Here is a 14,343-nt window from a genome sequence, read left to right as displayed (position 1 = left end):
TACAATGTGGACACGTGCAGCACATGACGTCAGCATAGCGGCAGGAGGAGGAGGAGGAGGAGGAGGAGGAGGAGGAGGAGGAGGAGGAGGAGGAGGAGGAGGAGGAGGAGGGCGTGATGGAAGGACAGTGAGAGGGTCATGGCGGAAAGGTAAGATTGTAAAGATTGTAAGGGAAGGAACGATGAAAAGTCACCTTCTCCCTTCCCCCTGTCAAGGACCTACACACACACACACACACACACACACACACACACACACACACACACACACACACATTAAGCAAACCCGTCATCACATGCCTTCGTCTTTAATTTCTAGTCTTATTTGTCTACTTGTTTATATTCTCTCTCTCTCTCTCTCTCTCTTCTCTCTCTCTCTCTCTCTCTCTCTCTCTCTCTCTCTCTCTCTCTCTCTCTCTCAGCAAAAGAAAAAGCTGACAGTAAACAATATATTAGCTAAAAACAACAATTAAAGTAAGAAAAGAGGAAAAAAAATATAAGGAAAACTGGAAGGAAACAAAAATTACAGGGGAAGAAAGTTGAATGCTCTAAGAGACACCATTCAAGGTTGCAGGGATTAGTGTGACAGTGGCGAGGTTTACGAGTCTTACAGAACGCAGCTTATTTATGCATCTCTCTCTCTCTCTCTCTCTCTCTCTCTCTCCTCATCTCTCTCTCTCTCTCTCTCTCTCTCTGCTCTGGTCTCTCCTCAAGCTAGTAAAAGTAAATATTGTGATGTTTAGATGTTAAGTTTACATTACAATGGTTTAATTGTGAAAGGCACCATTAACTGCATAGAGAGTAAGTACATTAATATTCTATGTGCGTGTGATTCTCTCTCTCTCTCTCTCTCTCTCTCTCTCTCTCCTCTCTCTCTCTCTCTCTCTCTCTCTCTCTCTCTCTCTCTCTCTCTCTCGCAATTTTTTACGCAGAGAATGCCACGTGTAGACCGGATGGCTTCTTGCAGCTTTCCTTGTTTTCTTATGCTCTCTCTCTCTCTCTCTCTCTCTCTCTCTCTCTCTCTCTCTCTCTCTCTCTCTCTCTCTCTCTCCTCTCTCTCTTGGGAATGATAGATGGAAATACGCCACGTGTGTATAAAACTGATAGCTTCTTGCAGTTTCCCATGCTCTCTCTCTCTCTCTCTCTCTCTCTCTCTCTCTCTCTCTCTCTCTCTCTCTCTCTCTCTCTCTCTCTCTCTCACTGAAGTGTTGCAGTAAGGAACTGGTGCGAACTAGTACATGAAGGCGTGAGGTCAGGTCAGGGAGGTGAGGGGGAGGGGGGAGGGGGGGTGAACATGTTACTAAGAGGAATGAGTTCACAGGTGTGGGAACATTATTTCCGGAATATAACGTACAGGTGCAGGTGTTATAGATATGGAGAGACACACACACACACACACACACACACACACACACACACACACACACACACATACAAAGAAGCAGGTGTGACTATATACGGTAGACATCAAAATACATATAAACATTAATTCACAGCCACAAAGAAAAAGAAATGCAGGTGTTATATACTTGCTTCATCACACACACACACACACACACACACACACACACACACACACACACCCTCCTCCCCACCCCACACACACAGTGACAGAATGTAATAATAAAATAATATTAAATTTAAGCTTGTAAAATTTTAAAATAAGTTACAATTCTATAAAAAAAAAAAAATACGAGCAAAACATTATTATACTATGATATGCCATTCGTTATTTTATCAATTTATTTATTTATTTATCATTTTTATCAGCTATTCAAGCACCAGTTTTAAATCATTCCTTAAAAAAAAAAAAATACGCAGCAACAAAATCAGCAACAAGAACAAGAACAACAACAACAACAACACGTGTAAGAAGAACAAAAAGTGCATAGTCTTCCCCACTTAGCACTGTCTTCCCCCTTAATCTTCGCTCACACCCGCACTGAAGACGAGAAGGGAAGAAGTTATGAGGGAGGAGGGAGCTGAGACGATTAGACGAGAGAGAAACGAAGAGGGAGGGAAGGGGAGGAGGAGAGCGAGATGAGAAACTGAGAAAATGAGATTAGAAGAGGAGGAGGAGAGACTGAAACGATAAAAGGAGAGATGAGGTGACGGGAGGAGGAGGGAAGAAGAAAGGATGTGACAAAATAACACGAGAAATGAAGGGAACGAGTAAATATGACGAGAATGGGAGAGAGAGATGAAGATAAGGAAGAGAAGGGAATGAGGAGAGAAGAGGAAGGTAGGGGAGTGAATAGGAAGAGAAAAAAATGGGGGAAGGAGAAACCAGAAGGAATGAAACGGTAGTTAAGAAGAGGAAAGGGGGTAGGAGACGAGAGAGGAGGAGGAAAGGGAACGGAAGGAGCGGCAAGAGAGGAGGAAGGGTAGTGGAGAAAAGAAATGAGAAGAGGAGAGAAGAGAGGAGAGGAGAGATGGGAAGGAAAGGAGAGACAAGAGAAGAAGGAAGGGTAGTGGAGAAGAGAAGAGAAGAGAAGAGAAGAGAAGTGAAGAGAAGTGAAGAGAGGAGGAGTGGAGAGGACAGGAGAGGAGAGGGGGGAGAGAGAGAGAGAGAGGAGAGAGAGAGAGAGAGAGAGAGAGAGAGAGAGAGAGAGAGAGAGAGAGAGAGAGAGAGAGAGAGAGAGAGAGTGGGGGGGGGGGATGATGGAAGGGGGATGGCAATGGGGGGTTTGGCCTGGTTGGCAGTAGAGGGAGTCACATGATTGTACTATAATCCCCCTGCCCCTTCCCCTCCCCTCACCACCCGACACACACACACACACACACACACACACACACACACACACACACACACACGAAGCATTTACTGTCATAGGAGTACTGCATTGTAAGGATTCACTGAAATTGAGAGAGGAAGCAGTCACACTTTCTCTCTCTCTCTCTCTCTCTCTCTCTCTCTCTCTTGTGCAATGACTGAGGCAAGATTAACGATCGCCAAGCAACACACCTAGTCTCTCTCTCTCTCTCTCTCTCTCTCTCTCTCTCTCTCTCTCTCTCTCTCTCTCTCTCTCTCTCGTCAGTGTGTCACTCACGCTCAAGTGTCAACGTTTCTTTATTAATAGGTCTTTGTCGTGTATTATGAAAGCCAAACCACTTTAGCTCATACGGTTATTATTTGATATTAATTATAGACTTTAAAATCCATCCCTTATGGCTGCAGGAAAGTAATAATAATATAAAAATGATTAATATATGTGAAACTCCAAATGTTTATACGTGATGCTTTTTAAATAACAGTAATCTTGCAAGGAAAAATTATTTATCCACTTTTTTACATGCTTCGTATCATTGACACCAAAACGCTGCAATAATACTCGCTTTTAATTTTTTTATTACGTAATCTTGACATGTACAAGTAATCTACACAGAACTGGACTTTATCACACTACTGATAGCTTTCTTAATTGACGCGATGATGTGAGCAGAGGACAGATAGCACGCGATACGAGGGAAGCGGGGTCATAGGGACGACCATGTGACCAAGTGGCGACTGTCCTCTACTTCGCCAACTGCCAGACACTTGCGCACATGTTACTCTAGCCTTACCACACCAAAAACTTATCATGTTACTTATTTCACGGCTACTCTGCACAGTACTCGTGAATATTTCTGGGCAACACAAACACACATAAAAAAAAACTGCCAAATCTACACTGTAGTGTAGATTTGGCAACTGCAGTAGGTCCACCCTGACCTACCCTACACAGTTATCTATGGAACAGCTGTAGCGTGTAGACGAGACGGGAGGATGGGGAGGGGTGGCCGGAGAGGGGCAATGAGAAGGGGGAGAGGGGGAGAGGGGAGAGTACCTGGCCCAGTTGGCAGGAAACGCGTCAAAAGAAGGTACTGACAGTAGCAATGCCTTTATGATTCTGCCCCACACGTATGACACTACAAGGCGTCCGTTTGTCTGTAGGAAGCACGGGCTGGTGACAAGAGCCTGGATTTGCATTAGTTTCAGCACCAGCACCGACCAATTTTCATATACTAATGGAAGTTACATTTTTTGCAAAGGTTTTTCTTGATTCCAGAGGTAATATAACAAAAAAAATATACCACCAAGTGACAAAACACTGCATTTTCTTTTATTTCAGCGTCTATTGTGATTAATTTCCATATACTGATAGAAGATACTGTTTTTCAAAGATGTTTTCGTGACTGAAGAGGAAAGGTAACAAGAATTTTACATCACCAAGAGACAAGCACCTGTATTCTCATCAATTTCAGCGTCTATCCTGATTATTTTTTTTAAATACAAATAAAAGATACGGTTTTTTCAAAGGTGTCTTCATGATTGTTGTGATAATAAAACGAGAATTCTGCATCATCAATCTGAAAAAAAAAGGATAAAACATGAGAACCAGGCTTATTGTTTGAGTAGCCAGTGAAAGCAGTTCTTAAACACCCCAAAAACATTCAGAACATTAAACACACACACACACACAAATCCATCAAAATACATTCTAAGAAAGCACTAAGTTATAAATCATTGTTGAGGTTTACGGGCGGTCTGTGACGATGTGCATTTTGAGCCACACACGCCATCTATCTCCCACCCGTGCAACTACAAGTGGCGGGAGTCAAGGTCACGAAACTCCACTAGCTTAAGTAGTTTGTTTGGCCTTGAGTGTCTTGCTATTGCTACTATCGCTACCACTACTGCCAGGATTCAGTCTTGCTAAGTCATACTCTGGTAGATCGGTCTTGAGTGTCACTATTACTGCTAATACTACTTCTACTACGCTAGAGAATGAGTCTTGGTGAGTCACTCTAGTAGATTGGTATTGAGTGTCCCGCTATTACTGTTACTGCTACCACTACTACTGCCAGAGATTAAAGTCTTGTTGAGTCAGTCTAGTAAATTGTATGGATTCAGAGATAAGTGGTTGAGTCTACAGTGAAGTAAACTCTTTCATGCAATAGAGAAAACAGGTATTATGAAAATAACCTTAGCCTACAAACTTGAAGGGAGTGACTAGTTCTTTCTGGGCAGGCAGTTATGATATTTTTTTCAAGTCATGATCTACACAATGAAGGGTTCAGGGGTGTGATGAATAAATTAATTTGAACTTAACCTAACCTCAGATGAAAACGCTGTTATTTTAATACTATCCTCTGAAAACGTTGTGGTAACCGGACAATAAACTTTATCATTACCCTTTACCAATTATTAACTCTGCCTTATATCGTAAGCTTAAGGACCAAATTCTGAGACACTTCTGCCCGCGTCTCGACTACATTCAGTAATCTCAAGTTGAAGTCACACGGTTTTCAATGACAGATTAACAAGATTTATACAATATTAACAGTAGAAACACTTTTGAGAACCCGGCTAGTCATCTCTGAGGCCTTTTAAAATAGTGTTGAGAGAGCAAAGCGTTTCTGAATACGGCTATATGTAACACACACACACACACACACACACACACACACACACACACACTAGGGTACATTTGGCAACTGCACAAGATCCTGGGGTCCGTCTTGACCTACCCTACTCAGTACTTGCAGACGAGACGTAACGTGGGAGAGGTGGACGGGACGGAAGAGCTGTGGGGGATTTGGCATTGGCGCGCGTCACATCCTGTCACATGATGCTGCCTGACGTAAGGTAGTGCAGTGTAAACCGTCACTGTTCTTTCTTCACTACGAACTTATACACTCTCACTTCTCTATGACTCACGTGGGTTGCTCATAATGAAAGGTCCATGAGAAAGTGAGTGAGCAAAAATAACAGATAAATAGATAGCTGGCAGAGACAGATAAATAGATACACATATAGATTGACTGAGATAGATTTGTATAGGTAGATAGAAAGATAGATTGACTGATTGAGATAGATATATAGATAAAGACAGACTGACTGAGATAAGGACAGACAGATAGATAAGGACCCAGGAGTGAGTGAATAAGTGATATATTGAGAAGTAGATAGGAAGACAGACAAATAAATGATTGATAGACTGATACATATATAGATAAGGGACAGAAAAGAAAATATGATGGTAGAGGAGGAGGAGATGTGAGGGTGAAGTAAAGACATCTTACTCATTGGTCCATTATATTTATAAGTCACATGCACGCCATCTACCAGCCATCCATATAACTACACAGGCGAGAGTCATGTTTACGTAACTCAATTAAACTTATTCCTGTTGCTACCACCACCACCACCACCACCACCCATCACCACCACTACTACTACTACTACTACCACTACTATCAGCGTACGCGGATTGAGAGGTATATTCTATGGATTCCCGAGAGAGAGAGAGAGAGAGAGAGAGAGAGAGAGAGAGAGAGAGAGAGAGAGAGAGAGAGAGAGAGAGAGAGAGAGAGAGAGAGAGAATCATATCTTAGTAATCATTTCATTCGTTATATCGTTCATTTCGTGAGCCGCACAGCAAGTAATGGACGATAAGTAAATGCTAATAAGGAAACCACGGAAGAAAAAAAAGAAGTAAAGAAAATTAATGAAGATACAAAGATAAAAAAAAAGAAAAAAGAAAAGGAGGAAACAAGACCACATAACTATAAATAAATAAACAAATAAGAAGTAAACAAAAAATGGAGAAGAAATAGATGGAAAAGAAACATGAAGATGGAAAGAAAACGAATGAAAAACAAAAACGAACGATAAAACGAACGATAAAACAAGAAAATCAATAAATAAATAAATAAATAAATACATAAATAAATAAATAAGATACGAAGAAATATAACTAGACAAAGACGCATCACATCTCCATCGCATCCCTGAGTCTGTGTTCTGAAGCTCTTTGTTCCCCCGACAGGACTAATATTTTCGAAGGCCACAGAGATGACTAGACAGGTTTTTCATCGGGTGTATTTCTCCAATGACAATACAGAACCCTTACTGGACCATCCGAATCACGAGAACACCCTTGAGAAGACAAATATTTACACCACACTGTCAGTTTTCGAGGGCGTGAAATATCATGGGTGTTTTTTTCCTATTGCCAATAAAGAACCTTAGCTAAACTGCTTTTACCGCTAATTGGTACATATTTCCTCAATTACTAATCACTCTGGGGCATCTTTACTTGTTCTACAGCCACCTCCAATCTTTAAACTGGGTAGAAATTGGAAAATATATTCGTAATCCCTTTATCCCTTACAGATGCTTATAGATAATTCATGTATTACTTTCGGAGCAGTTAATTTTGTGTCGCAGTGAAAGGATTAAAAGAACATCCTTGAGGACATAATTGCTTACAACGAAGACTGTCAGTATAAGTGATTCTCAATTTACACGATTATAAGGTCTTCTAGGCCTCGTGTGAACAGAAATCGTGAAAAAAAAGGCAAAATCTAATGGGAAAAGGGGGGATTTAAGGGATTTGTCTTGTTAAACTGCACTAGTTTTGTCCTTCAATCTACTGACATCTATGGTAAGTGAATAATACTAATCCCTGCTGTATATCCTTATTTATGAATCCTAACTCTAAATATAAAAAGTTAAAACAATGGGAATGTAGAAAAAAGATAAGACAAAGAATAATATTTATGTATGTGCAGCGCGAATGAGTGAGTGGCTGGACCGGATCGTGCTGAAATGAAAACAACATGTTTTATATTTTTCATGTCGGTTAAATTGACACTTACTTGACACTTACTTGATTCGGGTAACTATAGACAATTTTAACGCGAACATATATAATTGCAAACATTTAGAAATTTTAACTATTCTTTTCAACTTTGCTGACAGTGGCATCTTTCATAATTATTACTTTATCCATTCCCCAGGCTATTTAACTGCTAATAACACCAGTAGTCATTTTATCTGTGTAACCAAAGACAATTTTAACGAGTCGAAGTATTACCAGTCGCTTATTAATTTCTAACTTCACTTCTTGCATTGCTGGCAGTGACATCTTTCAAAATTACTACTCTATACTTGTACCAGACTATTTGACAGCTGACGACACTTTATTTGAATAACCGGACAAATTTAATGCGCAGAAATATCGCGTCACTTAAAACTTCTAACTACTCTTCTGTCATTTGCGGCCAGTGACATACCTTCCATAATTATTACTCTATACTTGCACCAGACTATGTCACAACTAACAATACTTTCTCTCAGAAACCAAAGACAAACTGAATGGTCAGAAATATCATTAGACACATTTTTCTTTTTCTGGCAGAGGTATCTTTCAAAATTATCACTCTTTACTTGTACCAGACTATTTCTTTAAGTTTCACGAGCACCCAGACCCCCGGAGCAGTCAAGGGCCAGCCGAGTCACCGACAATGGATGTGAGGCGATGCAGTGTTAGGGAATGCAGGCCTTGAAGCAGCGGCGTGACCGGTACAAGGACACTGCCATTATCTCCGCTACGAGGTTTTGTTTTGCTTACTCCTTCCTTCCTCCCTTCACGCCCTTTATGCTTCTCTCTCTCTCTCTCTCTCTCTCTCTCTCTCTCTCTCTCTCTCTCTCTCTCTCTCTCTCTCTCTCTCAGCTTCATTTTCGTTTTCTTATTCCTTCCTATTTTTCTTCATGCCCTTCCTTCCTTCCCTCACGCCCTTCATGCTTCTCACACACACACACACACACACACACACACACACAATGGTGAATATTACGCAAGAATTACTGTGCTAATAAACGTCAATGCATTTCTTTCTAATAAACTCAAAATTTGCTACTTGCTTTGATTTATAGATTCAAGCATGAGGAAAAATACATACATTCATAAGTAAACAAATTTGTACATAAATATCATAAATGAATGAATGAATAAATAAATAAATAAATAATTTATCATATTCTCTTCCTGACTCAGAATACATATACGAGAATTCACGGCATGGAAAAATATGCAAACTAAAACATGGACAATATTTTCTTTCACTTCCACATTGCCAAAAAATAAAACTCGCAGCCAAGGTCAGACAATGAAGTAAGACGAATACCTGGAAAGAGGAATATCTGGATTTCTGTTTATTTTTATTTATATATTTTTTTATTTATCTGTTTTTTTTTTTTAGGCAAAGGAACACCATCTCATGATTTAAAAAGTCGTTAGGTTGAAGTAAGACGAATACCTGGAAAGAGGAATATCTGGATTTGTTTATTTTTATTTATGTATTTTTTCATTTATCTATTTTTTTTTTTAGGCAAAGGAACACCATCTCATGATTTAAAAAGTCGTGCCACTCAACAATGTTAGGTTATTATTTTTATCATTATTATATATTTACTTTCTTTTATTTTCTTCTATGCTTCCTTATATATATATATATATATATATATATATATATATATATATATATATATATATATATATATATATATATATATATATATATATATATATATATATCAAAAATCTGTACTAAGTATTAGCACTTTTATCACAGTCATATATCAGCCTCTCAGTTACATAAGACTGATCAAGGTTCAAGGTAGGTTTTTTTTTCATTGTTCTTCAGTCTTAATTTCATTCTTTTCTCAATTTTCTCTCAGTTACTCAATTTCTTTTTTCTTTCAATTTCCTTCAGTTGGACTCAATTTTTTTGTTCTGTTCTATTTTGCCTTTCAATGCCACACCACAGAGAGCTAAAAACATTACTATATGATACACTCCATTATTTTTGTGTTCATTCTATACTAGCACTTTTTTCTTATCATAATCATTAATAGCCCATACAATATTATGCAGCCTCAGGCCCTTAAGTTAGGAAGTCATAAGATCACAAAACCTCAGGTATGTCCCAATTTATTCCCTCTACTGATTTTCTCCTGATGTCAAGGGAAACCACAAGAAACCAGCCCAAACTGCCTCCACTCGGATGAGATTCCAATCCAGGAACTTTCGGATGTGAATTAAGTGCGGTCACCATTATGCCACCAGATTCATAACTTAGACATAGCAATATTTGAATGTTATGTGTTTTGGATCTCCTTTTTAAAATGTATATATACTTTATCTATTATAATGGTGAGAGGTCAATTAACCTTCTTTACTTTCATTCTGTTTGACATTTTTTCACCAGACTCTTTTGAAAATGTAGATATATTCTCTTTCTTACGTACAATCATGGTTAGAAATCACTTAATTTTCTGTACTTTCATCCAGTTTAACATCTTATTTTCACCAGATTCTCCCTTGCACACTTCTATACTTCTATACTTTTACACTTCTATCTATTGAGGGTCTTCTGAAAATGTACATATGTTCTCTTTCTCATGTACAGTCATGGTTAAAGATCACTTAATCTTCTATACTTTCATCCAGTTTAACATCTTATTTTCACCAGACTCTCCCTTGCACATTTCTATACTTCTACACTTCTACCTATTGAGGGTCTTTTGAAAACGTACATATACTGTCTTTCTAATGTACTGCCATGGTTGAAAGTCACTCATTCTTTTGTATTTTTTATCCAACGTTTAGCATTTCTTTTCACCAGACTCTCCTTTACATACTACCATACTGAAAGGTCATGTATTGAAGGTGTTTTGAAAATGTATTTGTATTCTCTTTCTTATATGTACTGTTATGGTTGTATGTTACTTAATGTAGTACACTTGCATTCAACATTTAGCATTTCCTTCCACCAAACTCTCCCTTACACACTACCATACTGAAATGTTATCAGTTGAGGTCTTTTGAAAATGCATATGTATTATCTTTTTTTTATTATAGTCATGGTCACAAGTCAGTTAACCTGCTGTACTTTCATCCACTGTTTAGCATTTTCTTTCACCAAGCTCTTCCGAACACACTATTACCATACTGAAATGTTTTCTGTTGAGGACATTTTGAATATATATGCCGCAAGTCAGTTAATATGCTGCACTTTCATACTCTCTTCCACTAACTTGCCTTTTTCCTCAACTGCAAGTCCTCATATACGCTGCCTGTCTCCCAACAGCACCCAACAACTTAGAGACTGTCAGTGGGTGTTGTTTCAAAGAGAATAACTTTACAAGACATCTATAGATCCTGCATAGAGTATCATAATTTTTCCAGCAAGTTTTATTTCTTAAGTCTTTGGCATAGAGTGTCAGGCTCGATAATAAAGTTTGGTGAAAGTTTTGCGTACATTTCAGAAGACACATGATGGCAAGAAGAGAGAATGAGTAGTCGCAACTTTTTAGTATGTGTAGTTTTTTTACATTTGTTTCATAAAATAATCCATGTTCACTCAAATACAACAAGATATCATATTTTCATTAACATTTGGACCTAATGAGATCTTTGATATACTTCATTTTGGGATGATGAAGAATATACATCAGGTTAGTATGTTGTCTTCCCTGTTTTGCTAAAATGTTTCTGTCTAGCAAACTGTAAGATACTCAGCACTTTTAGGTGTTCTGGATGAGTGATGTGTGGGCATAGCAAGGGTGAAGCTTGGTGGGTTGAGAAGTGCTGGTGATAAAATTTAAAACACCGCACAGCATTACATCTTATTAAATCTCTCTGCTCATCCCTTCCACCAAGAATTATTAATGCACTAAAATTCAGAATAGATACATAAATTTTTTTTTTACTGATTCAAAAGCATATATTTTTTGTTCTTTTAAATATGCCTTAATGTCTCATCCACAAGAAAGCATTACACATTTCAAGGACTGTAATTAATAAGTTATTGAACAACAACAATAATCAACAGCATCATACAAGAACATAGCAAGAACATATGGAAAGCTGCAAGAAGCCAGCCAGTCCACACACAACACTCCTGGTATAAAACATACATATCTTTATCTACCAATCATCTAATCTTTTAACCCTTTGACTACCACCTGGTATATCTCCATAATTACCAATCACCCTGAGACATCTTTACTTGTTCTACAGCCACATCCAATCTTTGAACTGGGAAGAAATTGCAAAAAGTATTCTTTCTCATCACTAACTTTCTTGTAGATGCTTACAAAGATTTCACACATTGGTTCTGGTGCTACTAATTCTTTTATGTTGCAGTGAAAGGGTTAAAAAGCTTCCTACTGACTCAGCACTAATCTAACACTCAATTTAAGAACCAATTTCCTCCCATCTCTTTCCCTAACTGACATAATCAAGCCCGAACCCATTATTTCTTGTCCCCTCCTGATTACCAACCCTGAGGATCTTTTCTACACCACTGTTGTTAAATCCTGTATGCTGCTTGGACACTATCAGATCCCCTTATCAGCTATGGTTATAAGAGAACATTGCTATCCCTAAGGACCTTGTCTAAAGCACTCTTGTGAAATCCTTCATACCACCTAAACACTTCTGTCAGATCTTCTCATTACTAACTCTTGTCTACATCACCTTTATTATCTCCATTACACCACCTAATTACTTTCATCAGACCCTCTCATTACTAACTCTTGTCTACATCACCTTTATTATCTCCATTACACCACCTAATTACTTTCATCAGATCCTGTCAATTGGAGTTACAAGAAAACACTAACTCTTCCTCATGACAAGACTCCTAACCTTCAATCTGCAAGCCAAGCAATGTACTGAACCAGCCAACACTCTCGCAAGTTTGTATGTTGGGGTCTCATGCTCAATTATTTGGTTTGACTTAAAACTGTATTGGTAGACATGGCCATCCTATATCTTGCAAGCTCAATGCAGCAATGGTAGAATATTCAGCCACACTGGGAGTTTTCTTTCTTAATAAACATTAGCCACAATCCTGTAATTTTTAGTTGGAGTGGGTAATCACGGTGTCTATAAGATCTAAAGTATTATTTGAAAACTTGTTGAGATGTAGTCATCTGAAGTTCCATGAAGTTTGAATGTGTTTTCTGGCAAATTTTGGAAATGGTGTGTTGTACCCTTTCTGCACTGAGCTCCTCTTTTGCAATTTTTCAAGGGTATTTTCATGATTCTAGAGATAATGTAACAAGGATTCAGCATTGTCAGTGGGAAAAACACTTGCAAGAATCAGACAAATCATCTCTGGGGCCTTTAAGAGCAATCCTTAAGAGAATGACAAGAATTAAAGAACATATCTTAGTCTTAAAATGCTGCTTACTGTCACACAGCCAAGAGACAGACATACTGAAGTTAGTGTTAGTTTGGGGGGTTGTCTTGGGGGAAAGAATTAGTTAGTGTGTAAATAGGTGATGATGAGACAGAGGTAGAACTGCAAAGGATGGGAGGCACAGAGGATCAGAGGAAGATGTGAGGAATGGAAACAACAGGAGGAGACTTGTACATGGTGCCAATCTCTCACTCTTGGGAAACAACACAAGTAGTAGTAGTTTAGGAAGTCCAGAGGGAGCAAAATTGTTGTTAATATGAGGTTTTGAGTATTTCTTTACCTCATTCTAAAACCCCTCTTTCCTATCAGTCCCCACAGAGAAAGAAAGATCAAGAAATATGGAAATACTGTATGAAACTGCAAATTTATCATCAATAGGCAAGAAGTGCCAGTCATAATCTGAAGATTTAAAGTGAAGTCAAACCTAACCACAATTAATCAATACTAACACAGACATCTTAGTCTCTCTGAACAGCAACTGCAATGCATAAACCTTCATGGTAGCTAAAAATACAAAAAAATAAAAAATAAAGAGAAGAGTAAAAGGAAAACACGAGAACAGCAATAACACCAGTATCAGCAGGGCTCTGATAAGATATGGTTGATATTAATGAACATTACATAACCGTGATTTACTGACAGCACCTCCGCTACAGCACTGACATCAACTGATTCACGTCACTTCACTGAACATTTACAACTTACCACGCCAATAAAGCAACGAAAAGCACCAAAACACACAAGATAAGGCAAGACGCACCACCACCACCACTCCCAGTCTTCAAAACAATCATACCCTAATTTTACGCCCCAAGGGAATGTATGGTACCTGCATATCACTTATTTAGAGACTAGGGGACTTGGTATAGATGAATCAGTACTCACCTGAACCCCAAAGCTGGTGCGTGGATGAGTAGAGGCGTATATATAAGGTGTTACACAAAGCCCCTGTTATGAGAATTTGGTGGCGGCGCGCAGGCGTGAGACGTGAGACCTTTAAAACAGCACCAGCAGATCTGTCAAGTGAATGAATTACAAGAGCACGAGTTACATAAGTGGAATGAATAAAAAAAAAAAAAAAAAACACACACACAGAAATCATTATGAAGGAAAAAGATGATTTTTTTTAAATTTTTTTTTATGTAAGAGGGGCACTGGCCAAGAGGTAAGAAAGGCGTAGAAAAGGATATGTCTCTCTGAAATGCCAGTCCTTCAAGTATAGGGTCAAAAGGATTAACCAAAATTATCGTCTTGAAACATTCCTCTTGAAACAGTTCAAATAACAGGGAGAGTGATCGAAATAGGC

At 38.5% G+C, this 14,343-nt stretch overlaps 1 protein-coding gene across 2 annotated transcripts in view; it reads right to left on the bottom strand.

The window, feature by feature from the left end:
• Positions 1 to 14,053, bottom strand: part of LOC135088687 (5-aminolevulinate synthase, erythroid-specific, mitochondrial-like) — a 37,314-nt gene extending 23,261 nt beyond the window's left edge. For both annotated transcript variants that reach the window (XM_063983626.1, XM_063983628.1), the window contains exon 1: positions 13,923 to 14,053. The gene's annotated coding sequence lies outside the window, so the exon portion shown is untranslated. The remainder of the gene's footprint in view (positions 1 to 13,922) is intronic.
• Between the last annotated feature and the right edge of the window lie 290 nt (positions 14,054 to 14,343).

Source organism: Scylla paramamosain, chromosome 31, assembly GCF_035594125.1.
Source record: "Scylla paramamosain isolate STU-SP2022 chromosome 31, ASM3559412v1, whole genome shotgun sequence".
NCBI classification, from domain to species: Eukaryota; Metazoa; Arthropoda; class Malacostraca; order Decapoda; family Portunidae; genus Scylla; species Scylla paramamosain.
This window is presented reverse-complemented; position numbering and strand designations above follow the sequence as displayed.